The 16,724-nt window shown below is 45.8% G+C and overlaps 1 protein-coding gene across 1 annotated transcript in view; it reads right to left on the minus strand.

The window, feature by feature from the left end:
• The window catches only part of WNT3A (Wnt family member 3A), a 136,485-nt gene that overhangs the window by 41,350 nt on the left and 78,411 nt on the right, over positions 1-16,724 (minus strand). The window lies entirely within an intron of this gene.

Raw genomic sequence — 16,724 nt, forward strand, 5'->3', positions numbered from 1 at the left:
AGGAGGAGGAGGAGGAAGAGGAGGAGGAGGAGGAGGAGGAGGAGAAGAAAAGGTGGAGAAAGGGCCAGAGATAGAAAGAAGGGGCAGGGAGAATAGGATAAAGAGGTTAGAGAAGGGGAAGAGGGATAAGGAGAGAAAGGGAGACAGAAAGACAGAGAGACAGAAGGGAGGGAATGATAGACACAGAGACAGAGATAGAGACAAAGAGGGAGAAGGGTGGGAGGGAGGGAAAGAGAGACAGACAGACACAGACTGGGACAGAGAGAGAGACAGACAGAAAGATAGAGAGAGGAGGGAGAGAGAGAGACAGGGACAGAAAGAGACAGACAGACAGAGGGGGGATGGAGAGAATCAAGGGAGAGAAGTGGGAAGAAGAGGAGAGAAAAAGAAAATGAGGAGGGGGAAGGAAGGGACATGGGAAGAGATAAAGAGGAAGCAGACATAGAAGGGGAGGGAAGGAAAGGTTGAGAGAGAATGAGGAGGGGAAAGAGAAGAGAGAAAAGGACAGAAAAAAGGTTAAAGAGATTGAGAAAGGGAGACTGAGGATGACTGAGGACACAGAGAATGGGGAGAAAGGAAAAGGGGAAGGAAGGAACTCTAAGGGAGGATAGAGAATGGAAGAAAGAGAAAGAGGAGAGGAGGGGCCAAGTAATGGAATTTCAGAAACACTTGATTGTGGGGAGCAGAGTGAGGAGGCTTCCCCTACTTTCCCTGTGGCCTTGTGAAACAGAGGTGTTTTGGTTATGGTCTCAGAATGGGGCCCATTTCTAACCCCATATGGATTTTCTGGGGCTTGCTAAGAGCTGGAACCAGACATGTACAATTTCTGCTGAAGATGTACAGAGTCTGTTTGCTTAGGAGGGGGTGCCACTGATCCCACTTGGTCATGCTGGAAACTCAATGCTCAATTTTGTGTTTAGTCTGTGCTTATCTATATCCATATCATTCCCCAAGAGTAGAGACTTTGATTTTGCCTTTGTTTCCTCAGTGCCCCCAAACAACAGCCCCATATAGTAGTCAGAAAAGCTTACTGAAGGTCAGGAAAATTACTGAAGGCTTGTTGAATGGAACTGAAACAAAATGTGGAACAAATTCTGAGAGCAGCCTCAGCCTCAGTCTCTCTTTGGGGGTCAGTCATTTTCTCCCACCACCTTCTACCCTAATCAAATTCCAAGAGATTCTCCACACATTGGACAGAGGGCTCCACAGTCACCTCTTTGGGGAAACCATCCAAGTAGAATCTCCTCCTGATATCTAACCACAATCCTTCCTGTTGCAGGAAGCCCATGGCTGGGATGACCCTGTAGAAGAGAGGAATGGACTTGTAGCTTATCACACACAGCTGTCTTCTGGGAAGTTCTAGACTGGAGTCTGGGATGAAGTCTAAGTTGGTCTCCATCCCATTCTACAGGGGATGCAGCAGTAGCCAGTTGGCTGGGTGCCTGATGAGAAATGCAGGGGTAGGGTGTGCCATGGGGTGGGGGTTGGACCTGCTGTACACCCTGGCTTCTCCGCCCCATGGCTCAGAGCCACCTCAGCTGAAGTCCTAGGGAATCACTACCCCATTGAGACTAAAGAAGGTTGAAGAGGGGTGGGGGTGGAGTAAGAGAAAACAGCAAAGCCCTAGACAGGGACTGAAAGTAGAGAGCTCTGAAATGAATGGGTTAGGGGTGTGGAGGTGGAGAAAGAACTTTGTAAAGGTCATCTGGGGCATCTCCCTGCTTCTGGAATAATTTTTACCTTGAATCAGAATCAGAAACAAACTTTTTTTCTTCTTCTGATATTCTTTGCCCTTCTCTTTCCCTAAATTATGTTTTAGAAGTGTTTCACTTAAACTTCTTGGCCATCTGTTCCTACTATCCTGCCCACTTTCTAAGGGTCTTCCTGAAGTGGGGTCAAAATCTCCCCCATTGAAGTCTGAGGCCCCACCCACATAACAGAAGCAGGTCCTGAGGTGAAGGGAAATGATTGAAGACAAATGCAAAGGACAATCTAAAAAGCAACAGCTTTTGGTCCAAGTGCTATCCCTGAAAGGTCCCTAGAACCTTCTTCTTCTCCCTTAGCCCAAATTCTACCAATGGTTCAAGTTGTACCTTCTCCAGGAAGTCTTCCCTGACTGCTTCTGCCCTAGATAATCTATCTCTTCCCTGATACATCTCAGCACTTGCATATGTACAATTTAGCACTGTTACACAGCCCTAACAACATAACTTAGCAGAAATCGAAGTGGGGATATGGTCCAGGTATTCTTCCAGTCTTTTTTTCCTCTTCTTTTCCCTCTCTTTTTCACTCTTACAGTAGAAGTCCTATTGGGGATCCTGATAAGTATGGTACAGTGGAAAAATGCCTTTAGTAGGAAGAAGCTAGGTGGCTCAGTGGATTGAGAGCCAGGCCTAGAGATGGAAAGTCTTAGATTCAAATCTGGCCTCAGACACTTGCTAGCTGTGTGACCCTAGGTAAGTCACTTGACTCCCATTACCTAGCACTTACCACTCTTCTGCCTTGGGACCACTACACAGTATTGATTCTAAGATAGAAGGTAAGGGTTAAAAAATGCATTTGGTATCAGAACTGAGTTTGAATCCCAACTTTGCCATTTGTACAACCTTGGGCAAGCCACTTGACTTTTCTGGGTCTCAGTTTCATCATGTGTAAAATGAGGGGATCGACCTAGATGTTCTTCTCTCAAGTCCCTTCCATCTGTAAATCTTCCACTATATGACTGAGCTCTAGTTATAGACCTGGGCCATCTTGATGGACAGACTTCCCTTCCTCCCCAGCTACCCTCTTTGCCTTTTGAAAGTAGGGCCAGTTTACCTACTCCCAGAATTCCAACATTCATTCTCTCGAAATCTAAATCTTCCCTATATTTCACAGGGCTTCCTTGTCGAGTTCCACCTCCTGTAGGAAACCTTCCCTGGACACCCTGCTGAACGGGGATCATCCTCCTTTGAATTTTCCTAGTGGTTAGAGGTTGAACCACTAAGCTGAATACTTAATCATGAATTGTCCAGTAATATTCTTTCTATTTGATGTTGTGGAAGTTGCATCTCCCCAGTCAGACTGTGAACTCCCCAAGGAACAGACAAATGATTTCTTTTCCTTTTTCCTTCAAAGTGCCTAGCAAAGGAATTGTTTAGTAGAGATTTATAGCCAAGGTTTGGCCTTGATTTTTATGCAGACTCTATGGGCTGTAAAGGCCCTGGATTTGGGGATAAATGTCCTTAACCCTTTCTCTAGTTTTCTGAAGGAGGTATAAGGATCATTGGCTCTATTTTGCAGAGAAGAAATTGGAGCTCAGAAAAAGGAAGTGATTGGCACAAGATCATTTAGCTAATAATTTCTAAGCCAGGACTTGAAACTAGGATTTTCCAGATTCTAGGTTGAGTACACTTTCCATCCAACACTACCAACAGTCACAACTCCACTGAATCTGGACTCTCTTTCCTTCTCTCTCTTCTTCTTTCCTTCCTTCCTTCCTCCCTCCTCCTTTCTTCTTTCCTTCCTTCCTTCCTTCCTTCTTTCTTTCTTTCTTTCTTTCTTTCTTTCTTTCTTTCTTTCTTTCTTTCTTTCTTTCTTTCTTTCTTTCTTTCTTTCTTTCTTTCTTTCTTCCTTCCTTCCTTCCTTCCTTTCTTTCTTTCACTAGGCAATTGGGGTTAAGTGCCTTGCCCAGAGTCACACAGCTAGGAAGTGTCTGAGGCCAGATGTGAACCCAAGACCTCCGGTTTCCAGTTCTGGTGCTCTATCCATTGAGCCACAGAGCTGCTCCAAGGACACTATTACTTTCAGGGTCTGACATTTGGGGCAAAGGGTGCACTACCTTAGGGTTGGAGGGAGTGCTTAGATGCTTGGTCTAAACTCTGCATATGACAGGGCTCTTTTGCCTGCCTTGACAGCAAATCCCCAAACCCAGCACCCTTGGGGTGCCCTGTGGGGCCAATGCTTCAGCCGTGAGTCACAGGGCACAGGGCCCCTCCTGCTCAACCCTTTCCTGCAGCACCTGGCGTTTTCCCCAGCCCTCCTAGCCCTGACTAAGCTGGGCCTGAAGGCACCCGGCTGTGCTGGTGACGTCACTATCAGTGAAGGGGGAGGTAGATCTGGGCAGGAGCCCTCCATCACCCTCTGTGTCCCAGGGCTCAAGGAAATGCCAATGCTGTTGCCATTCATCTCTCGCCTTCCCCTTGCTTACTTCTAGGAAGTCTCTTCTCCACTGTCCCCACCTAGCACTTCCCTCCTCTGGCTTTAACAAAGTGGGGCAGAGCTCATGCACGCTGGGCCATATTGGGCTGTAAGTGTTCTCAGGTTGTTTCATGTGCAAATGTCTGTTCTCTTTGATTTTAAACTTCCCAGAACAAAGTGCCCCAACACTGTCTGGCCAAAGGGACCAGAGGTCTCCTGTCTGTCCCATCAGACTTTTCCCACGGTCTCCAGGGCAGGCTTCCCTCTCATAGAGGGGGCTTTCCAGTTCTTCCCTCCATCCTTGTATTATCTTTCCCTTTTCTCCTCAGTCTTCATAATGGGTAGAGGGTACTGTGCTGGAATCAGGGAGACCTGGTCTCAAATTCTGCCTCCAAGCAAGCTGTATAACAATGGGCAAGTTACTTATCCTCTCTGAGGCTCAGTTTTCTTATCTCTAAAATGGGGATGATAATAATACCTAAATCTTAAAGTACTATATAGATTTATTATTATAACTATCAATTATCCTCTTATTTTTTTCTTTTTTGATAGGGTTCAAAAACTGTCCAGAGACAAGTTACCATCCTATTACTTATGTTTATTAAATAGTCTAAGGGTAAGTGGATAAAGTAGTTATTTTAAATTAAAATCACAATTATATCACCACTTGGGGCCCAGGTTTCTCATCTCACATGCAAGTAACATGAATTTAATAGCTACAGCACAATAAATAAAGCTAGAAAATTGAATTTTTGGGAAAAAAAACCTTGTTCGAGTTAAAAACATACTTTGGAGACAATCTATTTCTTTATGTTTTGTTTTGTTTTAAACCTTTACGTTCCATCTTAGGATCAATACTATATATTGGCTCCAAGGCAGAAGAACAGGAAGGACTAAGCAATGGGGGTTAAGTGACTTGCCCAGGGTCACACAGCTAGGAAATGTTTGAGGTCACATTTGAACCCAGGACCTCCTGTCTCTAAGCCAGGCTCTCAATCCACTGAGTCACTTAAAAGAAAAGTATTGGAATCTAATTCTAATTCGTCATCTGTAGGCTCTCTGAAAGCCCGTTCAGTACACTTGCCTCAGCAAACCCAGTTACAGGGATGATGGGCATCTACTGATCATTTTGGTCTCCTGTTTTTTGGAAGCTTTTTCATTTAATTATTATTATTATTATGGCAGAGCCAGTAGCCCTCTTCAAAATGAAAGTCGGAGTGAACTCAGGGTGATAAAATAAAATTCTCCCTGGTCCTTCTGTGCCTGCAAATCTTTGTAGATTGTGTTTTGCAATTTTCCCCATCACGCATAGGGCTGAAAGGGATCTGAGCCCTCTTGGTCAATCCTGACCATTTTCCAGATGAAGAAACAGATCTCTTAGGGAAATGAAGGGACTGGCTCAGGGCCATCCAGGTACTAACCCCTGGGAACAGAGGGCTAGATAAAAGTTCCTTGGTTACTTACTAGTTCTATTGTTCTTTGTCAGGCTCTGGGGGACCCCACTGATTATAACTAACCATGAGGTTTTCTTACTGGAGTGGTTTACTATTTCCTTCTCCAGTGGATCTTTTGGCCAGGCAGAAGTTAAGTGGCTTGGGGGCAGCTGGGTAGCTCAGTGGATTGAGAGCCAGGTGTAGAGTTGGGAGGTCCTAGGTTCAAATCCAGCCTCAGACACTTCCTAGCTGGGTGACCCTGGGCAAGTCACTTAACCCCCTTTGCCCACCCTTACCACTCTTCTGCCTTGGAGCCAATACACAGTATTGACTCCAAGATGGAAGGTAAGGGTTTTAAGAAAAAAAAGAAGTTAAGTGGCTTGACCAGGGTCACAGAGCTGGGAAATCTCTAAAGCCAAATTTGAACTCAGATCTCTCTGACCGTCAGACCCCTGTACTCTACACTGAGCCACCTAGCTGCCTGTATTCGTCTTGTATTGTCTTGGGGTTATACTGCCTTGATTAAATCAATGCTCCTCTTGGGACCTTAGCTTTCTGTTCTATAAAAAGGGTTGAAATAGATGGAGGATTGGGGGCAGTGATAGCTCAGTGGATTGAGAGCCAGGCCTAGAGATGGGAAATCCTGAGATCAAATCTGGCCTCAGACACTTCCTAACTGTGTGACCTTGGGGAAGTCACTTAACCCCCATTATTTAGTCCTTCCCACTCTTCTGCCTTGGAACCAATACATAGTATTAATTCTTTTTAAATTTAAATTTTTAAAAACTTTTCCATGATTACATGATTCATGTGTCCCTCCCCTCTTTCCTTCCTTCTCCTGGAGTTGACAAGCAATTCCACACAGTAATAATTCTAAGATGGAAGGTAAGAGTTAAAAAAAATAGTTTCCAAAATATCTTTTTCACTCTAAAGAGTTTCTTCCCCACAAAATTCAATTTTTTAGCTTTCTTTATTGTGCTATAGCCATTATATCCATGTTACTTGCATGTGAGATGAGAAACCTGGGCCCCAAGGGGTGATATAATGACTATTTTTAGTGGCCTGGTCAGAGGTATGTAGTGGAAATATGTGTGTACATGGAGGAGTGGCATCAAGAGCCCACCTCACTACCTCCCCTTTCCTCTTGACATTGTTCTTCCTCTCAGGGCTGTGAGTTGCCATGTCTGGCTTCTGCCAATGGGATTGAAGGGCTTACTCCCCAACTTCTTCCCTCTCCATTTTTACACACACACTCAGACAGACACACAGACACACAGACACACAGACAGACACACAGACACACAGACAGACAGACAGACAGACAGACACACAGACACACAGACAGACACACAGACAGACAGACAGACAGACAGACACACACACACACAGACACACACACACAGACACACACACACACAGAGGAGCCCTCACTCCTGCCTCGAGAAGGGCAAACGTAGCCTTGGTGTATCATGTAGGGATGCCTCCACAGCAGGGAGATCTCTAACCCGAGGAGCCTTCACCTGGCCTCCTGCCTCCTCAGAATCACAGCTTGTGTGGGCAGGACGTGGCCTGGGCTAGTGGCTTCAGAACTAGAAGGCCAGAAGACATGAAATGACTTTCTCTGTGGCTCACAGCTAGAAGGAATCGGAGCCTCCCGTTTAACTCGGATCTTCTCCCAGCAAGTCCCACGTTCTTTCCGGGACTGCACCATTCCTTCCATTCATTCCTTCCATCACTGGGCCAATGTTTAGGAAAGAGCCCCTCAGCACAGGCATTGTGCCAGGCATCGGGACCGATATGAAGCTGATTTGAGTTCTTACTTTGGGAAATGTAAGACCCAATTAAGAAATAAAAACTGAAAAAATCAAATACTACTTATTCAGACATCCCTCCTAGAGAAAGACCCCAGGGACAATACTAGAAGAAAGGGATTTGCCATGAATTTATCCTTAATGCTGATATGTGAGTAAGCTGAGTTTTTTTTCTTAAACCCTTATCTTCCATCTGAGAAGTCAATATTGTGTATTGGCTCCAAGCAGAAAGGGCTAGGCAATGGGAGTTAAGTGACTTGCCCAGGGTCACGCAGCTAGGCAGTGTCTGAGGTCAGATTTGAACCCAGGACCTCTAGTCTCTAGGCCTGGCTCTCCATCCACTGAGCCATCCAGCTGCTCCTATGAGCTGATCTTAAAAAGCTTAGTTTCACAGGAGACCTAGAATGGCAGTGCTGGAAGCGACCCTAGAGGTTATCCAGCTGAATCTCTTCATCTCCTGGAAAGAGAAACACGAGCACCATCAGGGGAAGCCACTTGTCCCAGGCGGCTAAGTGGCAGAGATGGGACTCGCATTCAGATCTCCCGACTTAATCCAAGGCTTCTTTGGGGCCTGAATTATAGCCACCTGGCTGTTCCTGGCCCCGGAGCCAGCCTGGCTCACTAAAGGGATTCATCCACTAGGAGCATAATGTCGGGCCTCTCTGTAGAAGGGCTTGTGCTGAGATTCTGGCATTTGGGTCAGGCCCCGTCTCCGAAGCTTTGGGGAGACTCGGAGGTTCCTTCCTTATTTCTATAAGCTCAGGGCCCCAGACCTGCAGGCACCCCATGTTTCTAGGCAGCCAGCTGCACCAGGCAACCAGGGCCCTCCCGGAGGGGCTTGGAGAAGCCCACGTCCCCCATTCCCTAGCAGGAGAGGTCTCTGTCTGGCCTCTTTCCCTCGGTGACTCATCCCTGTGGGCAGTCCCTCCAGCTGGGCACATTCCTAGGCTTGTGGCCCGCAGGTCCATCCTGTGGCACCCTCGTCCGTGTCCTCTCATGAATTCACCTCAGTGGGTCTGAGCCGGACCTGAAATCTGTTAGGCTGCAATTAACTTCCATTTCCTTCTTCATTTGGGGAAGCCAAGGGCTGGCTCCTGGCTTCCAGCCCCAGGCACTTGCCCCGCAACCTGCCTGCCGGGGAATAGCCGGCCAGAGGAATCCAGCCAGGGCCGGGGAAGTTCTGTCTTGGGCCCTCGAAGAGCTCGAGTGCTGGGGTGTGTGTGGGAGAGACGGTGCGCCTGCGCCCCTCCGATAACCCAAGTATGTCCCCCCTCAGGGAACTCCAACAGGAATGTGGCTGAAATAGCTAACCACCCCCTCCTGCTTCCCCCAGTCACTGAAGGGTCCTCTCCCTTCTCCCTGAGCAGCAACATTCTTCTGGCATGAAATCTTTGTGGGCTCCCTCCCTCCATTTTCCTCCTCTCCTCCCCTGTGGCTGTGGCCCTGATGTCGGCCAGGAGGGACCTAAGCCCAGGAAGGGAGCTCCAGGGGGAGGCTTCCCACCAAAGCAGGAAAGAAGTGCAAGGCGCACATAGAGCAAGGGGGAATCACACACACACACACACACACACACACACCCAGGCAACAGGGAAAAACTCATCCACACATACGTCTCCCCCATGCCGAGGGAGACAAAAGCACCGACTCATACAGACACGTGAGAGGCAGCACGTGTCCCACATCCAGTGAATACCTGCTGGGTGACCTTGGGCAAGTCACTTCACTTCTACAGTGCTCTAGGGACTCAAGGTGCAGAGAAGGATGGTGACCTGCATTGTCAGAAGGAGTTCACTCCTCTCTATCAAAGTCTAGTTCCTTCCCCTGTTGTTATTGTTGTTCAGTCCCATCTGACTCTTTGCGACCCCATGGACCATACTGTAGTGGGCCATTTCCTTTGGCAGAGGATTAAGGCAAACAGGTTAAGTACCTTATTCAGGGTCACACGGGCTGGATTTGAACTCAGACCTTCCTGATTCCAGGCCCAGTACTCTGTCCTTATTGAGCCAGATAGCTGCCTCTCTCTCTCTGTCTCTTTCTCTGTATATGTGTGTGTGTGTCTCCTCTTCCCTATATGTATATATATCCCCTATATATATCCATATCCATATCCATATAGGGAAGGGGAGAGAGAGACACACATACACACATCCAGTGACAGAAAAACAGAAACAGAGGGAAAGAGAGACAAAGAGACACAGAGAGATAGAGAGAGGCAGAGAGAGGGAGGGAAAGAGAAAGAGACATAGAGAAAGAGAGGAAGGGAAGGAGAGGGAGAGAGACACACATTCAGAGACACAGAGACAGAGACAAAGAGAGACAGAAACACAGGCAGAGAGAGGGAGGGAAAGAGACAGATAGAGAGACAGAGATAGAGAGGAAGGGAAGCAGGGAAGGAAAGGAGGGAAGGAGAGGGAGAGAGATACACATACAGAGACAGAAAGACAGAGACAGTGAGACAGGCAGAGAGAGGCAGAGACAGAGGGAAGGAGGGAAAGAGAGAGAGTCAGACAGACAGGCAGACAAACAAAAGCATTGAGGGTTAAATGTACATTTAAGTCCACAAAAACACAAACACAAGCATGCCCAAAGATTCAGGCATGACAGGTAACAAGCAGCCACTTTATCTTTGGGATCTCAGCCTCCGCTTGGGCCCAATCTTACTGATCTGTACCTTATGTTCAAATGCTACGGTTATCATTGGACTGATGAAGAAACTGGTGCCTGGAGATCAGGTATACTCTTGAGTTTCCCTATTCTTTGGGGTTGTAAGTAGGATAATGATGTAAGGATTGTGTTCTTCTCTCCAACCAATTAATCAATGGAGTGAAGAGGAATTAAGCGACTTTCCTATAACTTCATCATAATACGTGGACAAGCTCTTTCTAAATTAACGTGAACTTTTGACCATTAGATGAAAGGCATGTTATGTATGCCACACAGGAAACATATTGTGATTGATTGATTGATTGACTAAGGAGGAGCTGGACTCCCAGTTTCACAAACTGGGCTAAGACTGGCCCCCAGATCTTCTGATTCTCAGGTTTTTAGGCCACTGCTTTTTCCTAACCCAGCCCACTCCCTTCATCAGGCTGCCTAGATAAATCAGATCTGTGGAGTTCCCAAGGGCTGTTTGGGGACTGAGGCATGAATTATGGGTTCTTTTTCCTAGATTCTCTTTTCAAGATCAGCTCAGATGCTGAGACCTAGACTAGAGCTAAAGAGTTCTCGATCCCTCTTTGGGGATGATGGTTATGCATAGTGGGCTCTGGGAACAGTGGGAATCAACCTCCTCTCTTTCTAGGGCCCTCCTGCTGCTCTTCCTCCATTTCCTCTCTTGAATATCAGCTGATATGCTGAAAAGGAGTTGGGCTGAAGAGTTCCCAGCAATTAGGTAGTAGTAGTAGTAGTAGTAACTGAAAGAAAAAGCTCTCTCCTTCCTTCCTTCCTTCCTTCCTTCCTTCCTTCCTTCCTTCCTTCCTTCCTTGCTTCCTTCCTTCTTTCCTTCCTTGCTTCCTTGCTTCTTTCCTTCTTTCTTTCCTTCCTTCCTTCCTTCCTTCCTTGCTTCTTTCCTTCCTTCCTTGCTTCTTTCCTTCTTTCTTTCCTTCCTTTCTTCCTTCTTTCCTTCCTTCTCTCTGGGGATAGAGCCAGCACTGAGGAGGAATTTCTCTTGGCTTCTCCTAACCTCCTACCTCCTTTGGCAATGGTGGCCACAATTCTTCCACATGGCAACAAGAACATATATTTGCCTCAGTGAACCCATACCTGGATTTGGAGCACTGGAAAGATTTGGTGGGATGTTAGGCAAAGACCTGGGTTCTAGACCTAGTTCATTCTCTGACTTAATTTATATTTTGGGCACGTGGTAGGACATTTCTGGGCTTCAGTTTCCTAATCTGTAAAATGGAGCTGAAAACCACCTGTTCCTCCTGAAGAAGATCTTAGAATATAAAATATCAGAGCTGGAAGAGAACTCAGAAACAGAGACTATCAGAGCTGGGGGGACTTAAGGATGTGGAACACAGCACCTCTAACCCAGAGCTCCTGCAACAGAACCCATTACTACAGTTATACCTTCTGTCCTTGGGAGGGAGTAGGGGGAGGGGGCAATAGCTGTGAGGGTCCCCTCCCTGGCCCGGGGCAGACCCGAGTAATGTGGGCCTGGAATCTTTTCTGGTCCCTTATCTCCTAGCCCAACAAGGAGGAACAGGTTTGACCTCCCAGAGGCAGGCAGGGCTCCCGGCCCAGGATGGCACATTCTGGGATGAGGTTTGAGAAAAGAAGGTTCCTGTGCTACATAGGTCTTCCTCTTCTGTAGTCCCCTCTTCCTCCAAACCCCTCCTCAAATGCCCATATTACATAGTGTTGTGAAAGCCTACAAACACCTATCAAAGAACATATTCTCTCACAATTCCCCCTCACAAAACCTATTCTGAAAAGGAATATGACCAGCCACAGTCCTCCCTCCCCAAACCTTGTCCCTGACAGTCTTGACCCCACTTTGGGGGCCGGCTGCTGCCTCTACATTGCAATGACCCAGACGGCTTCTATTCCCCCCGTCCTGGGGGGAGGTGGGAGGTGGGAGTCGGGGCAGGAGAGCTTGGAGAGAGGGGGAGGATTGGTCTCGGGGTCCTCTCCAATCCACATAGGACAAGCATAATGTGACTAATGATAACAATAACAGCCCACATTTCTCCACAGGTTTAGATTTCACAAATTATACTAGCTTTACACATCTTGGTCTTGGGAATAAAACAAGAGAAGTTCTCCGTTTCCCCTCTTTGGCCCTTTGTAAGATCATTCTCTCATCTCTCAGCCCAAAGCCTTTATACAACCCTGTGAGATGGACACGATAAGGATTATTATCTGCCTTTTACACAGATGGGGAAACCGAGTCTCAGAGCCCCATCCAATGTCCCCATAGCAAGATGGTAGGAAAGTCTCTAGAACCCAAGGTTTCTTGACTCCCGCTCTGATGCTCCTTGAAGGGATGGGGAACTTCTTTCCTCTCTATCCACTTAGGATAGTAGGGGACATCTCCCAGAATCCATCTCTCCCCAACAAAACCTAGCAAAATGCCACTAGGAAGAAGAGTGAATGGAGGGGCCCCAGCCTAACAAGGGGATAGAGTTGGTCTCTTGGAGCCACAAATGTGGACCCCACCGGTGAGGGTACTTACTGTAACCACATGTTTTGGGATTCGTGGTGTGACAAGCAATCTTTGTCTTGTAATTTCTTAACCAAAAGGGCATTTTTCTTTTCCTGAAACTAGGAACTACACCTGAAAATGCCTATGTTCCCTCTGACTCAGCCTTCAGGTCCTTGGTTTAATCAATTAAATAATACTTTAGTTTCTGTCTTATCTACCTCTTCCCTCATATAAGCCTCCGGCTCCAAGAAGATTAGCTTCTCTGTCACCCAACGAAGACCTGCTGCTAGATTTGACACCCGGGACACTTGTTCTTTCCCCCAGAAGTTATTTATTGTTGTGTAGAATAGACAATGGGGAAGCTAGATGGCACAGTGGATAGAGTACCCAGGCTGGAATCAGGAAGACTCATCTTCCTGAGTTCAAATCCTCCCTTAGACACTTAATCGCTGTGTGATCCTGGGCAAGTCAATTAACTCTGTTTGCCTCAGTTTCCTTATCTGTAAAATGAGAGCTGGAGAAGGAAATGGCAAACCACTCCAATATCTCTGCCAAGAAAACCCCAAATGGAGTTACGAAGACTGAAACAATACACTAGCGGGTTAGACAGTGCTTTTACCATGGAGAGAAAGAGCCCAAGACTGTAGGATTTCTTGCTTCTAGAAACCTGAGAGATTACCTCCATCCAATTCTCCCTTTTTCAAGATAAGGAAAGTGAGACAATGAAAATTGATTTGCCAAAGGGCATACTAGCAGTTTTAGTCGAACTTTGGAATTCAGTTGCTTTGAAATTTTTCAAAGAAAACCCAATTTTTCTCTGGTAGGCTGATGGTGTAAAGGAGAACAGGCCTTGGAGACAGGAGACCTGGGTTCCAGTGTACCACCATCCAGATGCTACCACCATCTCTCTATGTGTATTATCCTTCATTCAGGTACTTTCCCTTTATGGGCCTCGATCTCCTCCTCCTCCATCAAAAGTGAATGTTTAGGGCAGCTGTGGCTCTGGGGATAGAGCACCAGGTCTAGAATTGGGGGGAATCTGGGTTCAAATCTGGCCTCAGGCACTTCCTAGCTATGTGACCCTGGGCAAGTCACTTAACCCCCATTGTCTAGCCTTTGTCCTTCTGTCCTCAAAGTTGTTACTAGGATAGAAAGTAAGAGTTAAAAAGAATGAAGGTTTGGGGAAGATGATCTCTAAAGTCCTTTCTAGGATTCATTCTTCTCCCAATTTTATCCCTGACTCTGGAGGATTTTCTCTTTCTTTTGAGAGCTCACCTTAGCCCTGGATCTCTCACACTAGAATTGGCTGCCTCACCTGTAGCCTTTGCTCTGATTTGCTGGCTCTCCCTAGAAACTCCATTTGAAGAAGGATGCTCAGGCCAGGTGGATCTTCATTCCCCTCCACACTTTCCTTTCTCATACCTCTTGATGGAATCTTCACCTCTTCCCTCCCACATGTATGCTCCCTTTCAGTCTTCCTGAATTAGACGGTAACTCTCTGAGGGCAGACACTGTCTTCTTTCTGCTTGTATTAGTATTCCCAGAACTTGATTTCTAGATGTGACGTTCCCCTTTGTATGTTCTAACGTTCTGGATGCTAAATTCACTTCTGACTCTGACATTCTATGTTCCAAAGTTCTTTCTGGTTCTGAAATTCTGTGCTCTACCTTCCAAGGATCTTTCCAGCTCTAAAATTCACAGAATCTCTGAATCTCAGTTGGAAGAGACCTCACTAACCAGCCCAACAAAGCCTTACTTAAACAGAATCTCTTTTGTATCATAGCTGATAAGGGGTAGCTGGCTTCTGCTTGAAGTCCTCAAGCGTGGGGAGACCCATTACCACCTGAAGCAATTTTCCATTCCATGAATTTATTTCTTCTTTCGTTTATTCATTTATTATTCCATTTATTCTTTTTTTTTTTTAACCCTTACCTTCCATCTTAGAATCAATACTGTGTATTGGTCCCAAGGCAGAAGAGTTGTAAGGGCTAGGCAATGGGGGTCAAGTGACTTGCTCGGGATCACACAGCTAGGAACTGTCTAAGGCTGGATTTGAACCCAGGTCCTTTTGACTCCAGGCCTGGCTCTCATCTGAAGTTGAGTCTTCCTGATTTCAAGCCTAGTTCTCAATCCACTGTGCCACTAGCACTAAAAATTAAAAAAAAAAATCTCTTCCTCATTCCTTAATCTCTTGTCCCAAATCCATCCTTTATGATGCTGGCAGAACAATCTTCCACCTCAGGAATATTCAGTAGTTCCCTATTGCCTTCCACACCATGGCCATGTTTTCAAGGTCTCTAATCTGGCCCAAACTTACTTCCCTAAAGAAATGCAGTGGGAGTAAAGGAAAGAGCATTGGGCTTGGGCTCAGAGGATGTAGATTTGAACTCTGGCTTTACTTTTGCTTCTTGGCCTTGAACAATTCACTTTTCCTTATTTGAGCCTCAGTTTGTTTCTCTATAAAATGGGTACAATAACACTTGCACTAACTTCCTCATAGTGTGATTGTAAGGAAAGGATTTTATAAGACTCAAAGTTCAGAAGAAATGAGCCAATATTATTCTCTTTATTTTCTACTACTTCTAAGAATGCTCCCTCTGTTCCTGTTAGAGGGGCAGTTAGGTGGTTAGTGCTGTGTCTGGAGTCAGGAAGATAAGTTCAAATCTGGCCTCAGACACTTGCTGTGTGATCCTGGGCAAGTCACTTAACACTGTTTGCTTCATTTTCCTCATCTATAAAATAAGCGGGGAAGGAAATAGCAAACCACTCCAGGATCTTTGCCAAGAAAGCCCCAAAGGAGATCATGAAGAATCAGGTGTGACTAAAATGACTGAAAAACAACATCTTCCTTAATGCCATAGTCCAGGGTCTTGTATGGAGAAGCTATCAATATAGCTATATATCTGTATCTACTTATATATATTAAACACCTTACCTTCCATCTTAGAATCAATACTGTGTATTGGTTCCAAGGCAGAAAAACAATTAGGGCTAGACAGTGACTTTCCTAGGGTCACACAACTAGGAAGTGTCTGAGACCTGATTTTGACTCAGGACCTCCCCTCTCTAGGCCTGATTCTCAATCCACTGATCCATCTAGCTGCTCTAACTTAAATGGAATGTGTGACTGTCCAGTTTCTCTCTCTTCTCACCCCTCTGTCCAACTGAGAACTCCTTAAGGGAATCAAGCATGGCCTTTCCTTCTTCCAGTCTTCCTTATAGCCTAGTGGAGCTCGCCAAGCATCTCTACCTTTGCTAGAGCTGTAAGGGTTTAGAACAACAATTGCCCAAAAAAAATAGAAAAAGAAAAAAGAAAAAGAAAAAAGAAAGCCAGGGAGGAAGTTGAGAACATCTTTTTAGAGCATCTTCTTAATCTTTTCCTCCCAAATTAAAAAAAAAAAAGAAGGGATAGGAATTTTATTTCCTTGAACATTTTCAGATTTTCACAGGTCTTTACATCTGGAAATATGGTCAAAGAGATAATTTTTCAAGAAGCCAAACTATACCCAATATGAATATTCCTCTGTCATTATTAGAGAAAAGAGAAACAATTTGGGGGCTACTGAGACAACAGGGTGAGAAAATGGTGGCGTGCATTCTCCTTCCCTCACTTCAAGACTAAAGGAGGAAAACATTTTCCAAAAATGTGAGATCAGAGGCTAATTTGGCTTTTCTTAAATTAATAACCCACTTTTGAGGTGGAAAATCCATGTAAAAGAGGAATACCATATTTCAGATCTGCTTACATTTCCAATTCTCGGCTCTTCCTTCCCAACATTTCCATAAATTTTCCATCTCTAGCTTTTGCTTGGAAATAGCTTCCCTTTTCCTTGGTGAGCCCAAACCCTCCCATCCTTCAAGGCCCAGCTCAAGTTCCACCTCCTCCCAGAAGCCTCCTTTTATTATTCCAGGCCCCTTTGATCTTTCCCTTCTTCAGTCCCCAATAGCCTTTATTGTCCTAATACACAACTTCATTCCACAAAAGTCTTGCTCTGCTGAGACATCCCAGCATAGAGGTGACCCTGGGTTTTCTAAAGCTGGGTGAATAGAGTACAGACTCTGCCAGGTCCAACCAAATCAGGATCTGCTTCAAGTGTAATCCCAGAGACAGTCTGTGTCTCCTGTCTGAGGACTATCCTGGCTAAATACCAAGAA

Source organism: Gracilinanus agilis, chromosome 1, assembly GCF_016433145.1.
Source record: "Gracilinanus agilis isolate LMUSP501 chromosome 1, AgileGrace, whole genome shotgun sequence".
In the NCBI taxonomy this organism is placed as follows: Eukaryota; Metazoa; Chordata; class Mammalia; order Didelphimorphia; family Didelphidae; genus Gracilinanus; species Gracilinanus agilis.